This window comes from Malania oleifera, chromosome 12 (genome assembly GCF_029873635.1).
Source record: "Malania oleifera isolate guangnan ecotype guangnan chromosome 12, ASM2987363v1, whole genome shotgun sequence".
Lineage (NCBI taxonomy): Eukaryota > Viridiplantae > Streptophyta > Magnoliopsida > Santalales > Ximeniaceae > Malania > Malania oleifera.
In genome coordinates, this window is record NC_080428.1 from 33478567 (window position 1) to 33496093 (window position 17527).

General features: G+C 37.3%; 1 pseudogene; it reads left to right on the forward strand.

The window, feature by feature from the left end:
• Positions 1-7610: 7610 nt before the first annotated feature.
• Positions 7611-9184, forward strand: LOC131143863 (alkane hydroxylase MAH1-like; annotated as a pseudogene).
• Positions 9185-17527: the final 8343 nt, after the last annotated feature.

A 17527-nucleotide genomic window follows, 5' to 3' on the forward strand; every position in this document is an offset into this window, starting at 1 on the left:
ATTGAAGAGAGAAGGAGGAGGAACCGAAGGGTAAGGGAGAGAGAATATCTACGCAGGAAATTTCATCCAAAAATGAACTTTAGGTGTGACAACCCGAATAAAAATGGAGATTAAATAATAAAGAGGAAGGGAAATGGAAAATAGTAACAGAAGGAGGAGGTCGACTTTGTCGACGACATCGCAGTTTGAAAGAAATAATCGAGTGAATCATCAGGGCTTCATTGACGAATATAGGGGATTCATCGATGAGGGTATAAGAGAATTCGTTGACGAAGACAGGATTCGTCGATGAGGAAATACTGAGAGAGGTTTTGAGCTGACTGAATTTCGTTGACGAGGACTGAATTTCGTCAACGAAAATATTAAAGGATTTGTCGACGAATGATGTGGCTCGTCAACGAATCCAGTTCTATAAATATGAAAAAAATCCGAATTTTACTTCACAGTTAAGCAAACTTTCCTCTCTCTCTCTCTCTCTCTCTCTCTCTCTCTCTCTCTCTTCTATTCAGCCCTCTCTCTCTCTATCTCTCATCAATTTTGGGCCAGATTTACACCGGATCGACAATCCAAAGTCACCACAACGCTCCTGGGGAAGTTCTATCCAAATCTTCCGGAGCGGATTATTGGTGAAAGCTAGTTTGAAATCATCCCTAAGTTGAGGTAAGACTTTTTAAGCCAAATTTGATCTTATGGTAGTTATAGGAAATTGTGTATACGTAGAAATACTGAAGTTTAGTATTGGGAATTTTCATTTTCAGGGTATTGATCAGGAAATCCTACGGGTGTTAGACTAGGATATTTTAGGGGACTTTCTCAGTAGCTAGGTAAGGGAATAAACTAAAGCAGTCATTTTCATGCAAATTATTATTATTATGAGAAAATTTATTTTGTGGAAAGTATGTATTATATCTATAGATTACGAAGGAAATGTACGGTTGAGAAAAATACTGCTACTATGCTGAAATGTATGTATATGTATGAGATGCCAGAAACTATGATTTTAGAATGCAATGTATGATTTTATACAGCAAATGTGTGACATGAATATTATTTTACACGGAAGAATATCATGATATGACGATGATACGAATAGAATATGTTTTAAGAAACTATGAAAGAATATAGTACCATATGATATTGAAAATGCATGATAAATTGATTATTTTCATAATGATATACATATATGAAATGTTTGGCGCAAGGCCGTATTTATGAAATGTTCGGTGCAAGGCCGTAATTATGAAATCTTCGGCGCAAGGCCGTAATTATGAAATGTTCGCCACAAGGCCATAATGATGAAAGATGCTATAATATCACGTATTATATGTTATCAGAGCCTGGATGTTAGTTTAGTTCAGTTTCAGGAGCTCGGTACTGTAGCTATATAGATCAGATATCTATATACAGATTAGTGCTAACCACTCCACGAGGGGGTGGGAGATGGATAGTCGATGTGACTTTTAGTAGAGTATGGACGTCCACCTGGTAGTCAGACTAGGGTGTGGTGGGCCCATCGTACTTATAGACATATTTGACTCGGCAGTGGTCGGCCAACCATTGTCAGGTCCCGCCTTCGGGATGCACAACCCGTGGTGGGTGGTAATACATGACATTAGCTAGCTATTCATCCTGAGTATATTTTCAGTATTATCAGTTATAACAGATGTTTTATGTATGTTATGACTTATTAGAAAATATGAAAGCATTTGATTATTCAGTATGATATGATGAACATTTACGAAAATATGAAATGTACTGTATATGTATAATGCCTTAAATGTTCATGTTTCCAAACAGTCGTATTTAGTTTACTTTCCTTTACTGAGAAGTGTCTCACCCCCGAACTAAATTAATTTTTCAGGAAACCTTGAAGGACCGGCGGGTCGTGACCGCCGTTGAGTCAGTGATATATTACCCCATTAGGAGGGTAAGCAATGTACTAGGATCAAAATTATTTTGGTTATGGGATCCTAGATGTATTTTGAAATAGTTTGGAAGAATGTAAATAACTACAGTATTTTGGGAATGTAGATAACTTTGGTATTATGTTTTATGGTTGGATGATTGAAATTTTATGTTTACTGCTGCTTAGGTTTCTACTGTGATTAACAGGTGTCCCCACTTTGAGGTCGTTACATTAGGCCTATTTAAATTGTGGCATTCGTTGACGAGCCACGTCATCTCGTCAATGAACTCTCCACTTCGTCGATGAAATTCAAAAACCCCAAAATCATCCCCTCGATATTTCCTCGTCGACGAACCACGTCTCCTCGTCGACGAGCCCAATTATATTTTCGCCAATGAATCCCATCCTTGTCGATAATCTCCTGTTATACCCTCGCCGACGAGTCTCCTGTATTTGTCAACGAGAAGCTGGAAAAATTCCTCGAGATTTATCCTTTCCAAAATGCAATGTCATTGACGAACACTCCTTCTTCTGTTTCCGATTTCCATTTCCCTTTCTTTTTATTATTTAAATACCATTTTTCTTCGGGTCATTACACTCCAAGTATAAGAGTCACACGATAAACAACAATCTCCACCTTGATGATTATACGCCCCCTTAAGAAAATACTGAAAAACATATGAACTGCTCCACCTTGAACTTGAATCGCCCATTTGGGTTATGTCTCCCTTCTAACACTTGGAGACAAATACCATGTCCAAGTAATACCTCTTGAACTTACCGATGGCAGCTTCAACTTCTACCATCAAGCCCGATGTAGTTGTAGATTCATCACTAGAAGAATGCACCCTAGACTTCCAAGAAAGCCTTCCAACAACAGTAAACAAACACTGCTGCAAGCCTCATATCACCAAAGCCCCCTACATAGTCTTCAACAAATCTCACAACTGACGGTCCACTCTATTGCCTGCTGAAACATCCCATTTACACAATCATGGAGGACCTTTGACATATCCCGGACATCACAGCCCGTCCTTGGGTACCGAGCGGTAGACATTTCACAGTGATTCTCCACAGAACCCCTTGAGATGGCAAACGAAGTCTTCCTATGGTTCCATCCACAAAGCCACCTTGAGATAACACTAATCTCCATGCATCTTTATCCATAAAGCCACCATGAGATAATACCAATCTCCCTGTAGCTTTGTCCATGCGAATCAATAAACCAAGACCCATCTTGACCGTACGCAAAAAACATTCATGTCAAAACCTTCAAACAGAGTTTCCAACTGATTAAAGCCTTAGTTAAAGCATTTCCAGCAAATAACATGTCATTCATACACAGCAGACATATCACTCCACTGCATTCTATCACCCTCTTCCATATTGGAAGCCTCACTACCTCACACACTTGAGTGGTGGTATGATAATGCACATGAGCTTACGGTGATTCTACCAATCTCTCGAGCTGAAACTCCCTGCAATATGACCAATGCCATCTCTGGCCTGAGTTTGTTGCTTCACCTATATCACAAGCCCATTTAATTTGTGATATTGTTAACCTGAGTTCGAACTCCCCTCATTTTTGCCTTGAGTCCCTAACTCCACCTGAATAACATGATTGTTGCTACTACAATTTTCTGGCATTTCTGTTTCCCTTCCTTTACTAGAGTACGTTGCCTTATGACTTTATCAACAAAAAGTCATGTCCTCGATCACCCCTTTGTTTGCCACATGATCACCCTGCTTGCACCCTCCTTTCTTAGTGAATAAAGAAAGAGGTATTATCTAGACAAAACACCAAGCCTAGATCCTCCATCACTTGAATAGTGCACCAGTGGACATCCACTCCCAACTGAGTAGTCTACTACAAAAACATGCCCATAATTCACTTGCAACTTTCCCATTTAGCGATACTTTTGGCAATCGATCATACGAGAAATGCACCATACTCACTAACTTCATCAAGAAGTACCTTGCAAGCTTTGCATATAACTTGCCCTGCTTACAAAACTTCTTGAAAAAACCAGCGTACTCAGTCCCCAATGTCTAACATAAGGATTTCTCTCCCGGTCTGATTCTCCACCTCAGCCACTGTATGAAGTACACCAAGACCCTTTGTAATAAACTCACAAAATACACGTCTCTCCTTTGATGCTATCATCATCTGTTTTCAAACATCTGAATATATGTAGTCACCCATATGCTTCAACTGCATATACCACGAAGTAACTGATTCAAATTCAATGACTGCATCTCCACCTACAACCATAACACCCTGTAGTACATAGATATTTCCCTCTATCTTTTCTCCTTTCATCACTATCGAATCACCTTCACACACTTTCATATCTCCTTTTTCAGACTCATAACTATATTCATTACAGTCTAAAATACCCAATGAAATAACACTCTTTCCTAGACCCTCCACATGTCTTACATCATATATAGTTCTTACAACACCATCATGCATTTTAATTTTTATATCTCCAATACCAAGTATTTTGCATGAAATATTATTTCCCATCAAAACACAACTAGTATTGACTGACCTGTAGGTGTCAAACCATTTTCTGTTTGTTGTCATATGATAAGAGCATCCGGTATCTAGAATCCAAAAGTCTTCTATGAGGCACTCCGAACCCAATGAAATACACAACATATCTCCATCACTTCTTTCTGAATCTCCTTCTACTACACATGTAGATTTTGACGAACCTTGTTGATTTTTAGAATTCCCTTTCTTCCACTCCAGACATTCAGACCTTATGTGCCCGATTTCATCGCACTTAAAGCATTTCACGTCTTTCTTCTTCTTCTTCTTCTCGGACTACAACCGAGATTTACCTTGGGACTTACGTCTCCCATGTTCTTGATTTCCTTTTACAATGAGTCCTTCACCATGTGAAACTTCATTGCTAATTACCATTTTTTTGATGAAAACCAAGCAATGCACTTGTCACTTTTTCCAAATTCTGATCATCTTTGCCTCATGTAAGAGTTGTAACCAAATTTTCATAAGTTTGAGACGTAGGAAGGGAATTTAATAGCATCAATGCATTATCTTCCTCCTCGAATGTTACATCAACGCGTGCCAAATCACTCACAATTTGATTAAAAATGTTGATATGTTGGTTTAAATCTGAACCCTCAACCATCTTAAGCCAATACAATCTTTGCTTAAAGAAAAAGTTTGTTTGACAAGGATTTAGACATATACCAACTTTCAAGCTTTCGCCACACAGCCGCTAGAGAATCCTCCTCCATCACATGATAGAGAACTTCATCGGCCAAACACAAGCGTATTGAAGAAACGACCTTTGCTTCCAATTCTCTCCATGTTGCCTTATCCATTCCAACCGTTCGAACACCAAGTAGAGCCTTAGTCATTCCATGTTGTACAAGAATATCCTTTACTCTCCTCTGCCACAAACCAAAGTTTTCGATTCCATCAAATTTGACAATGTCAAATCTTGCAGAAGATGATCCCAATGCTATAACAACAATCGCTCTGATACCAATTTGTTGTGATTTGAATTGAGTATAGGATACACACACACACACACACACACACACACACACACACACACACAGCGGAAGATGTAAACTTGCAACAAATCACCAAGCCTCAACAACACACAACCAATATGGATGAGAAACAACAATTTATCAAATAAGAATAAAGCAAATGACACTCAATATTCACTATAATGTGAAGAACAACAATACACTAGTCTTACAAAGTTCTCTGTATACAAAATACATTCAGAAATACATAAATAGAAGTTTCTCGGAGGTTTCCCTCCAAATACCCAACTACCATAACGTCCAAATTCAAATTTTGAATTTGTCTTCGCAGCCCAGGAGACACTCGTCGATGACTACAAGGATTCGTCGACGATATGAAGAAGACCACTCATCAACGTGTTAATACTCTTGTCGACGAGTCTTCAATTCTGAGAAATTATGGCTCTCGGTATTTACTCGTCGACGAGCTCAGGGCACTCATCGACGAGTCCCTGCTGTGCAGCCCCTCCATGTTCTTCTTCCTTCCCTTATTTATGAAACTCCAAGTATAAGAACCACCCTATAAACAACATAACATAAAGGGATTGGTATTCAAATTGTAAATTTTACAGTATTCTTATTGCGTGTAATTTGTTTTTTGGTAGTTTTTAAGCTATTGAGTAGTCTATTGTGTTAACAACTTTAGGCATATTTGTTTCCTAAGATTAATATAGATTGAATAGACTTGAACTAGTTCAAAAGGTCACCATCTATAATATGAAATGAATTATTCATACTATTAGATTAATTAGCTAGCTTAATGTTGCAAAAGTCCATTAGAGGCCAGTAGGCCTTTTAAGTATCATTTTATTCCTAGTTGCATATAAAGAAAGGTGATTGTCAAGCTGCTAATTATTTACGAAACAAAGTTAGTATCTAAGATTAATTAACATATACCTATCTAGGCCCAAGACTAAATGTAGCTCTAGACTATATGTATATATATACATGTGCCTTCACTCTTTTATATTGCTTACACTAAATATGAGTTATAAAAAGCTTAACGCTTGCTTAGTTTGTCTCACTCATGGTTATATCCTCCCTTAGTATAAGGTTTTAAGCCAACTATAGCTATACAACCCGAATAATATGACTGAGTCTTGCATCATGAAAATAATATTATTTGATTGTCAAGCTGCTAATTATTTACGAAACAAAGTCAATATCTAAGATTAATTAACATATACCTATCTAGGCCCAAGACTAAATGTAGCTCTAGACTATATGTATATATATACATGTGCCTTCACTCTTTTATATTGCTTGCACTAAATATGAGTTATAAAAAGCTTAACGTCTGCTTAGTTTGTATGGTTATATCCTCCCTTTAGTATAAGATTTTAGACCAACTATAGCTATACAACTTGAATAATATGATTGAGTCTTGCATCATGAAAATCATATTATTTGATTTGCGAACATAATGGGATGAGAACGAAATTGAATGAAAAATAAATAGAAATGATGGAAATATGAAGTGATAAATTTAATTCATTCTAATTATATGCATTATGTAATAAGGAAAAAATATTAGGTGTCATGGGCTGTGATGACAGAGACCCACGGGATCTATTGATAACTTGTCACATGAGCCTGTATCATCACGAGTACATATAACACGATTGATGCAATAAGTATGAAAGGCCTCTTTGTATATATGCCTCCAATAATAGGAACACAATATATTAGAGTCATTAATCCTCTAATGGACTAAAGAAGAAGTTTGAGAAAAAAAAAGTATAGTTGTTTGTTGTTTACCCATTAAAAGGAGATTAATTGATCACTTTTTTTTTAAATTTTTTCGAACGGTAAAAGAGCTTTATTAATGCACATCTAAAGGGGGAAGACAAGAAAAAGGTTAAGCAAGCAAGATGCTTGATGACCAACGGTTCGTGTCACCCTGTAATGCCCAGTAGCTCCTCCACACTACAAAGGTTTAATTAGAGCTTACCGACACCATTAAATACAATCAAAGCTTTTGCTTGTTTTTAAAGCCCAATGGTATACTCCATTACAAAATAGAAAATTGAAACCATGCAACATTCTCCTAAATCAAGATGCACAAACTCCTAGTGATCACCACAATAAAAAGCGCAAACATATATATTATTTGCCATGAGCCATCACCCATCCTCCAATGGCGACAGTGGGCTACGCAGAAATTCTACTAGCCCTTCTCTGCTTTCTCGTCCTCCGCCTGCGCGTCCCAAAGAAGGCGTCGCCTTCGCCGCGGTCGCCGATGACCAACTGGCCGGTCGTCGGCATGCTCCCGGGCCTCCTCCACAACGCCCACCACGTGCTCGACTTCGCGACGCGCGTGCTCAAACAGAGCGGCTGCACGTTCGAGCTCAAATGCCCCAGCTTCGCCAGCATGGACATGGTAATCACCAGCGACCCCGCCAACGCCCACTACATCTCCAGCAAGAACTTCTCCAATTTCCCCAAAGGACCTCAGTACAAAATGATCTTCGACGTTTTGGGAGACGGGATTTTCAATTCCGACTCGGAGTTGTGGAAATCCCAGAGACGAATCACGCACTCCCTCATCAAACACTTCAGGTTCCAGCAGTTCTTGGAGAAAACCACTTGGAGAATGGTGGAGAATGGGCTAATCCCAGTTCTTGATCACGTCTGCGAGCGCGGCATTGTGGTTGACATGCAGGATTTGTTCTAGAGACTCATTTTCGATAGCATTTGCGTGCTCGTTTTAGGCTTCGAACTTGGCTGCCTCTCCGTAAAATTCCCCGAGGTTCCGTTCGCGAAGGCGTTCGACGAAATGGAAGAAGTCTTGTTTCACCGCTACATTGTGCCGGAGACATTCTGGAAGCTGCAGAAATGGCTTCAGGTCGGAGAAGAGAAGAAGATGTCCAAAGCGTATGAGACCGTAGAAAGCTTCATAACTCAGTGCATCTCTTTGAAACGAGAAGAATTCTTCAAAAGAAGCAAAGCACAAAAAGAAGAGAATGAAGAAAAAGAAGAAGTAGAAGAAGAGGAAGAGTTCAACTTGTTGACAGCTTACATGAAGCAAGAGCAACAGAAAAACCATCAGCAAAAAACAGACGACTCCTTCCTCAGGGACACTGCGTTCAACCTCATGGCTGCGGGGAGGGACACCATCAGCGCTGCCCTCACCTGGTTCGTCTACCTCCTCGCGACGAACCCTGCGGCCCGGAACAAAATCCGAGACGAAATCGGAGCAAACTTGGACGGAGACAATAAAAAATGTACGCGCTTCAGCACCGAGGCACTCGGGAAAATGGTCTAGCTCCACGGGGCCTTGTGCGAGACGCTGAGGCTGTTTCCACCGGTTCCGATCGTGCAGAAGGCGGCGGCGCAGCCTGACGTTCTCTCGAGCGGGCACCGCTTCGACACGAACGCGAAGATCCTGGTGATGCTGTACTCGATGGGAAGGATGGAGGAGATATGGGGGGGAGGACTGTATGGAGTTCAAGCCAGAGAGGTGGGTATTGGAGGGAGGAGGGAGGAGGGATCAAGCATGAGCCATCTTAGAAGTTCACAGCGTTCAATGCAGGGCCAAGGAGTTGTATTGGTAAGGAGATATCTTTTCTTCAGATGAAGGCAATCGCAACTGTGATTGCTTATAATTATGAGGTTGAGCTTGTGGAAGGTCAACCTGTTTCAATAAGCAATTTTGTCATTCTTCATATGAAACATGGATTGAAGGTTAGGCTTGGAAGAAGATGTGCTTGAAGAAATTAAGGGAGTTGATGATCATAGTCATTGAGATATGGTATATATGATTTTTTATGTTTTGATTTGTGATATTATTTTCTGTTAATGTTTTACCTTATGATAAATAACTGAAAATAAATGTATAAGTTGCAGTATTTCATATAAAATTGCCAATTCCAAAATCCAAACCATGCTCATAGGCACCAAGCTTGAATATTTTTGTTGTTGCTGCTGCTTAATTTTATGTTTTTGGGAGCACGATTATGTAGTACAAAATCGTATTGACTTTTGCACAAATCTATACAAACTGAAATCGAAAACTGAATCATACTTTCAAACACAATTTGAATAGTTTGGAAATTTTTTGCTAATATTTTGATAAGAAAAACCAAGCGAGGAATGTTGAGCCAGGGAGAAGTTCAAAAATATAGATTTAAAAATGTGAGCGAGACCAGAAAGAGGAAGAGGTAGAAGATAGATTATCTTGTTTAGTACCCAATTAAGATTCTCGTAGATATATGGTTAAAAAAAAAAAGGAGTTCAACAAAAAGGCAAAGACCGTTAAAATTTCAAAAATTTTAGGGGTCTCTCTTGAGATTTTAAAAATTTCATAGGCTTCTCTTAAGATTTGAAAAAAAAAACACATTCCTCCTTTTATATTTGACAAAATGATAATTTTTTTAGAAATATAACTGTTCAAAAATTAAATGTTAGGAGAGGTTTGGAGATTTTGAAATGTTAAAAAAAGTCACTAAAATATTTAAAATCTTATAAAAAGTCAATATCTTTTGTCCATAATAATAATAATAAATAAATAAATAAATAAATAAATAAATAAATAAATAAAGCATCACTACAATAAATATTTGGAGCATTAAATGAACAATTTTCGTTAAGTGATAATGTAAATTGATGCCCCATTGAAACGGGAAATTATAACAGGTGCCCCATTGAAACGGGAAATTATAACACGAGGCGGCCCCTCCACGTGTACCTGTGCCTAGCTTTTAAAATTTTGACACGTGGTATGTGGGGCCTAGTTGAATGGCTCCCTCCTGTTGGATTGGCGTTAATGCTGTTTGCCCACTTGTGTGAAAAAAAAAATGTTTTGAAAAAGGAAGGGTTCTTTGTTGCTCTCTCTCGCATATCTCCCTCTTTCTATGTTCTTCACCCGAGAACTAGAAAATTGGAGAAGATGATGAAAAATTGGATGCCATCGTGGTCCTTGCTTGCACTAGTGGTGGGTGAAGCAGTGATGTCTGGTTTTATTTGTGAAATTGGCCTGTATAATCAATTCAGAGAGAAGAAAATTAAGAAAGGAAAGGAAAGAAAAGAAAATGGGTGAAGCAGCGATGTTTGAATGTTAGCTAGCTACTCCATCATTGGAAGTGGCCCCTCCACGTCGTGGCAAGACATCGCTGCTTCACCCACCGCTAGTGCAAGCAAGGACCACGATGGCATCCAATTTTTCATCATCTTCGCCAATTTTCTAGATCTCAGGCGAAGAACAGAGAAAGAGGGGAGATATGCGAAAGAGAGCAGTGAAGAACCTTTCCTTTTTTAAAACATTTTTTTTTTATTTCACACAAACGAGGCAAACAATGTTAACACTAGTCTAGTAGGAGGGAGTCATTCAATTGGGCCCCACATACCACATGTCAAAATCTTAAAAGTTAGGCGCAAGTACATGTGGAGGGGCCGACTTCTGTTATAATTTCCCCTTAAGAACCTATATTGTTTAATCAATTAATCTTGAAGTCTTGGAGGTGTTTTTTTATGGGGGCTTGAATTAATCATGATATGACACTAAAGCATAGATAGGGTTCCAACATGTGAATTTATGTGTAATCCCAAGAGAGGGGAGGGGGGTGCATTGGGTATTTTAAAATCTTAGTCTTTAGATTCTAATTTTTGAAGAACTTACAATCACACACTCACAAACTAGATGACAAGTAGTTCAGTATTTCTCAACTTATCAATTTTAATGCGTGATTTTATCATGCAAAAAAGATTACCCAATTACTTAAAATACACAACAATCAAATAATTAAGTGCAAGCGGAAATTAAAAGTGTTAGCCTTAGTGGCTACACCATCATTGTTTAATGTGTTTTGATGATATTAACCTATATGTTGTTCCTAGTGTTTTCCTATCTTTGCAGATCATGTTTAGTACAGGTACTCGTACATGAATTATTGGATCGAAGGCAAAGATCGGACCGAGTAGACGTCAAGAAGGAAAGATCAATTGGACACGTACTCGGAATGACCCAAGCACAACCAAAAGGAAGCTCAATTGGAGAATTATTTGTAATAAGGTTTGTGTGAGGTAGTAAGTTTTGTAATTCTTGTGAGTGTGTTTCTTGCATGATTTCTGAGCAAGAGTTGAGCAAAGCACATGCATACTAGGACACATGAGTTTATAGGATCGCACTAAAGACATAAACCCAAACTCACCTTTCATGACTTTCTAAGTTAAAACAAGAGTTTATCAAATGAATCCTAAAATTCAAATATGTTTTCAAAGGGACAAGTTTTTAACATCCTAATTTTAAGAACATTTTTATACTTAGTCCCGATTGTGTTAAAACAAGTTTAATGTCCTAAAGGTTCAAAGAAAGTCAAGTATATTCAATAAAGGACATACTAAGCATATAAGATATCGAAACAAGCTTTCAAATATGTTTTCATAAAACAAGATATCTTATATTTATGGGGAAACTCACTTGGACAAGTTTTAATCTTCATTAGACTCAATATATTTCATATACTTTTGTCCAAGAATGTTTTAAGTCATTAAAATATTTTTTGACAAGGAAAAACAAAGCAATCGTCACTACCGTAGTGCAATCTTGAGTCCTGAACACCTTGCGGTATTTTGGGCATAACTTTTTCTATAAAAATCCAAATGGGACGATCTTGGTGTCCCTGGAAAGCTAAGACAAAATACCACAACTTTCATTTGGTCACTTTTTCTGATTCAGGGACCTCGTTGACGAAATTCAGATTTCGTCGACGAATTCTGTGCAGAAGCGCCCCAACGGGCGGAAAACGACTAGTCGGCCAAATAAAATATTTTTTCTTCCCCCCAACGGCTAGTTAACGGCTCCTAAGGTTCTTGGGCTATAAATGCAAGCTATTAGACTTGTATTAACAAGGTTTTGAAGGTCTTTGATCATTGTTAGTAAAAAACATTATTTTATACAAAACCTAACACATTGCATATTAGTTCTTCATTACATGTGCTCATTCTCTCTTGCTCACTTATTGTGTTTGATTCAATTCTTGAGAGAATAGTGTGAGGTTTGAGTTGTAAATCATATTTTCTCATTGTAATGAGCATTCTTTGTAATCTTCCATCTTCTTGTGAAAGGTTCTTTGTGAACCAAGTTGTAAGGTTCTTTGTGAACCGAATCGGTAAAGGCTCTTTGTGAGCGGTTGGGATTTGTTCCCAAGTTTGTAAGGCTTGCTCCACTGTGGAAGGAGCAATTATAGTGGATTGTAGAATCCTTGGCTTGGTGCTAAGGCGTGGATGTAGGCTTGGTGCCGAACCATGTAAAAATACCGGTGTTGTTCTTTCTCTCCCTTACACTCTTTATTTTATATCTTGTGCATGATTTATATTTATATTGTAATATAATTTCTTGTATCTTGCCAAGAGTTTTTATTTTGTAGAAAAATACGTATTCCACGAAAAGAGTCTATTCACCCCCCCTCTAGACTATATACTCCGGGTTGGGACTTCCAACAAAAAGAGTTAAGGGAAGAGAGATGCAAACACGATTTTTACGAGGTTTAGCCAACCTGACCTACATCTTCGTCTTGGGTAGTTACCCAAGGATTCCACTATACTGCTCCTTAACTTGGGACGGAGCTTCCCGTTACAATCCACTACTTACAAGAGGTGTAGCTTCCTCCTCATGATTCACAAACTGAACCATTAATACAATAGATGAATAAAATGGCCGAACACTCAGATGCTTCTGAACAAGCTAATGAGTACAATAAAAATTTGAAGTACTTTCACAAGATATAATATGAAGCTCAAATGCAGTATGTGATTTTTCCAATGATGTATAAAAGTTGTGATCTTTATAAAATATATATATATAAATAAGATGCTTCAATGATCTAATGATTATTCAATATTTCTCTGAACAAAATAATTTCTTAAAAATATATGCTTTGTAGATCCTAAAATTTTCTTTCAAACAACTCTCACAAGAAACAATAAGTTATCCTTTGAATAGAAATATCACTTTGTTTATTGCAAAGATTCAAACTTTTTTACTTTCAAATATAAAATATTTTGAATAAAAAATATAACTTTGAATCACAAAGATATAAGCCCTAGAAAATTTTCCCCAAAAGATTTTTCAAGTAAGTATATAGAATACTCAAGTTCTTGTTCCCTAAAAAATTATTAAATAAAAGAATATGGGAATAGATGGGCTTATAGAAAATATAGAATTGAATGCTCAACAATAGATTTAATCAAACCTCAAGACCAAACCAATTTTTCGTACTATGATGAATGTAAGCACTTGGATCTTGAAGGTGATGTTGACGAATGCCCAAACTTGATATGAATGCTTTGGAGTGCGGGCAAAGTTTTGCAACGATGTTCAAAGCTCTCAAAAATATGCAAAAAGTGATGACCTAGGGTTTAGAATTTGTACTTATGTTGGAATTGGTGTATTTTCAAGAAGGGGGGTAAATTGGAATTTTAAACTTTTCTCTTATGTTAAACCAAATATCAGTATTACACAACCTAGGGTCTTTCTAAGCATATACCAAATCAATATATAAACAATATAATCAGAGTAATGTCAAATATCATATAGGTGCTAAAAATAAATTGCAGATAAATAAAGTTGACACCAGATATGATATCAGGGTTCGACCAATACTGCCTACGTCCCTGCTTTGAGCCACAGTTCAAGTATTCCACTAGTTGCTTACTTCACGGGTGGAGCAACACCGTTTACAATACCTTACCAAGATGGTGGACCTAGTTCTCTTAACCAGGTCTAAACCAGTCTGAGACCATTCGCAGGGCTAGTCTCCTTCTTTCGATCATACGTTGGGAATACAATAGATAATCAAATGAAATATTTTGTACAACCAATATGCTTCTAATACAAGCAGATGTGTACAACAATAAGCACAAATACACTCACGTATGATATGCAAATAAGCTCAATGTGAGAATGTGATTTTCACAAAAAATGATCTTTGAATAAATATGTGTATGATGAGTTCTCAAAGATTTTATGCCCAAATAAGAAATTTCTCCAAAAATATTTCTCTTAATAAAGTGCAAGAGAATGTAGGGTTTATGGCTCAAAAATATTTTTCGCAAGCACAAGTCAATGAGCCTTTGAATCTTGCAATGGATGTGCAAGATTCACAAGAAAATAAAATTAACTCCCAAGAATATTTATCAAATGAAATATGTGAAAGAAACTAAGATAATACTCTCAAAGTAAGGTATAAAAGATATGTGCAAGATGAGAGTAAAAATGACTTTAATTTGTAAAACGGAAGGCCAAACCAAGGTTTAAAAATATGCTCTCTTGAATCATTTATCAAAGAAATAATAAAAGAGAGTATAAGTAGTATGCTTTGAAAATATTGAAAGAATTTGAGCAATAAAAGGAGTATGAAAATTTCAGAGAATTTTTTTTAATGATTTTTGCTAATCTGATACTAATTAAAACAAATGAAAGGGTATACATAGACTTGGGAAAAAAAATATGATTGTTGGGGACTTGCAGGTCATTTTGGAAAAAGATTAATGATGTTTAGTTTAAAAATAACCTCGTTTACAGCGGTAAAAAATTTTCCAGTTCGAGAGGTTCGGTCGACCAGATTGCCAAGTTCGGTCGACTAGGGCATTTTTGAACTGAGGTTTTGGTGGACCATATTTGAGGTGATTTTGAACCTCCGAGGTTCGGTCGACCAGGCTAAGTTTAGTTGATCAAAGTTGAACGTTCAGTCAACTGAGCCATTTTTCTACTATCAGTTCGGTCGACCAGGGCGTTGGGATCACCCCACGTGTTAGTTCGGTTGACCAGGGCATTGCTGCCTATTTTGAGGTCAGTCGATTGAAGGGTCAAAACATTGACCCTGAGGAGGTTTAGTCGACCGAAGTGCTCAATGTGTTAGGGTTCGGTCAACCGAACACACCACTAGACACACCAAGTTTGTGCAATTTGGTCCTACTCTTCTTATGAAGTTACCCCTATTTACATGATAGTCAATACAAAGATTATGGGGGACTTTTCATGCAATATTTTGGAACCTATGCTTAGTCTAAGGTCTTTTGAGAGTTAAGTCCAAAAATTCGGTGTCGGTCAACTGAAGGATGCCCTAAGGTCATTCGGTTCCCTATAGTCAATCTATGGTCTTGTTGAGCTTATTCATATCATGCATGCAGATGCAAATATTACAGACCCAAAATACAAATACCACATGCATTTACATTTAAAATAAGTATCTTCTTCTTCTTCTTCCTTTGCTCCTCAGATCATTGAATACACCAGATAGTATGTGCTCTTTTAAGGTCTTTCTAGCTTCCACTTCACTTCATGTGTGTGATCTGAATGATTAACCTATTCAAGTACTTAGGCACACACATTAGTAACATGCGATTTGTCATTATCAAAACCAGGGATCAGACTCAAAAAGTCAACAACTTATAAGTGTTCTCGCCATTTGGAAGAATTCTAGCTTTTGGATCATTTAAAATAAAAGATTTATGTCCATGTCCACCCTCAAACGCCGTTTTATGCTACTAACTCATTGAAGAGTGGATACATTAGTCAACAACTGTTCAACACTCATTCGGTGACGAAAATAGGGGATTCATCAACAGGTGGACTGCCTAAGATTTTTGAGCTCTCGGTATTTTCTTGTTGATAAGAGCAAAGCATTCGAAGATAAGTGGCCTTTAGTCATTCGTTGATGAGACCAGGGGATTTGTCGACGAGCTACCTGTTAATCAGCCCGATCCAACCTATTAGCTTTGGTGCAATCCCAAGAGGGGGGGGGGATGAATTGGAGATTTAAAATTTTTTCCTAGGTTAACTAGTTTAATAACAGTAATACACAACCTAGGGTCTTTCTATACAATTATAAATCCAATCATTCACAATAAAACATACACGTGCGGTAAATAACTTGCAGAAATGTAAAATGCACACATGATATGTTATTGAGGTTTGACCAAAGTGCCTACATCCCTGCCTTGGCTTACTAGCACAAGGATTCCACTATAAAGCTCACTTAACGGGTGGAGTGACACCCAATACAACTAGGTCAATTTACGGGCTGACCTCAACCTACACCTTACCAGGATGGTGCACCTATCTTTCCTAACCGGGTCTAAGCCAATCCAGGACTATTCAACAGGGCTAGTCTCCCTCTTCAGGCCCACACCTGGAATACAATGAATATTTAATACAAATTTTTGCATACACAGAAATATGCTTCTCAACAAGAAGATATGTACGAAAATACAACACAGATAAATATGCACACACAGATGATATGGATTTAATGCTCAGGTGAGATCCAATATATAAACTCTCTAAGATGTGTGTGTATGTATATGTGAGAGTTGAACCTTTGATTTAAGATAAGATATTCAACACACAAATAATCAAAGGAAGTTTAACACAATCCAAATCAAATATCTCAGGGATATTCTAAATGTAAAGCACAATAGATATTTTTGATTGAAACTTGCAAAAACAATATCAAAGATTATATGCAAGCTTTCAAGTCTTGCAATATGAGTGTCAAGACTAGCAAGCAAAAATCAAGATCTTTCCAATAAAATATTTATGAAATAAAATACTATGGGAAAGATCAAATAAGCAAGAACTCTCAAAATGGATTTTCAAAATCGTATGCTTATAAGAGAGTATCTGCCAAGGAAATGATATGTAAGAGTGTATGCACTAACCACAATCACTTCCCTTCAATCTTACAATTGATTTGCAAGAAATGGGAACAACTAACACTTTCTCTCACTTTCAAAAAGATGTTTATAAGAAAGTATGAATGAGAGATTTCAAAATATGAGCTTGGAATGAAAAGAATATAGCAAAAGAGTATGAAAAATTAGAGAAAAAAATTATTAATCACTTTTACTAATCTTGTTACTAATTAAGCCAAATGAAGTGCTATATATAGGTAGGACTTAAAATGTAACCGTTGGGACACAATGGGGAATATTAAAAATGTTTTAAAAGTTTTTAAGACAATTAAGCCCATTTAACCATTCTTAACTGTGGTAAAAAAAAAAAATAACTCGAGAGTTTTGGGTGCCCAATCCACAGTTCGGTTGCCTGAACAG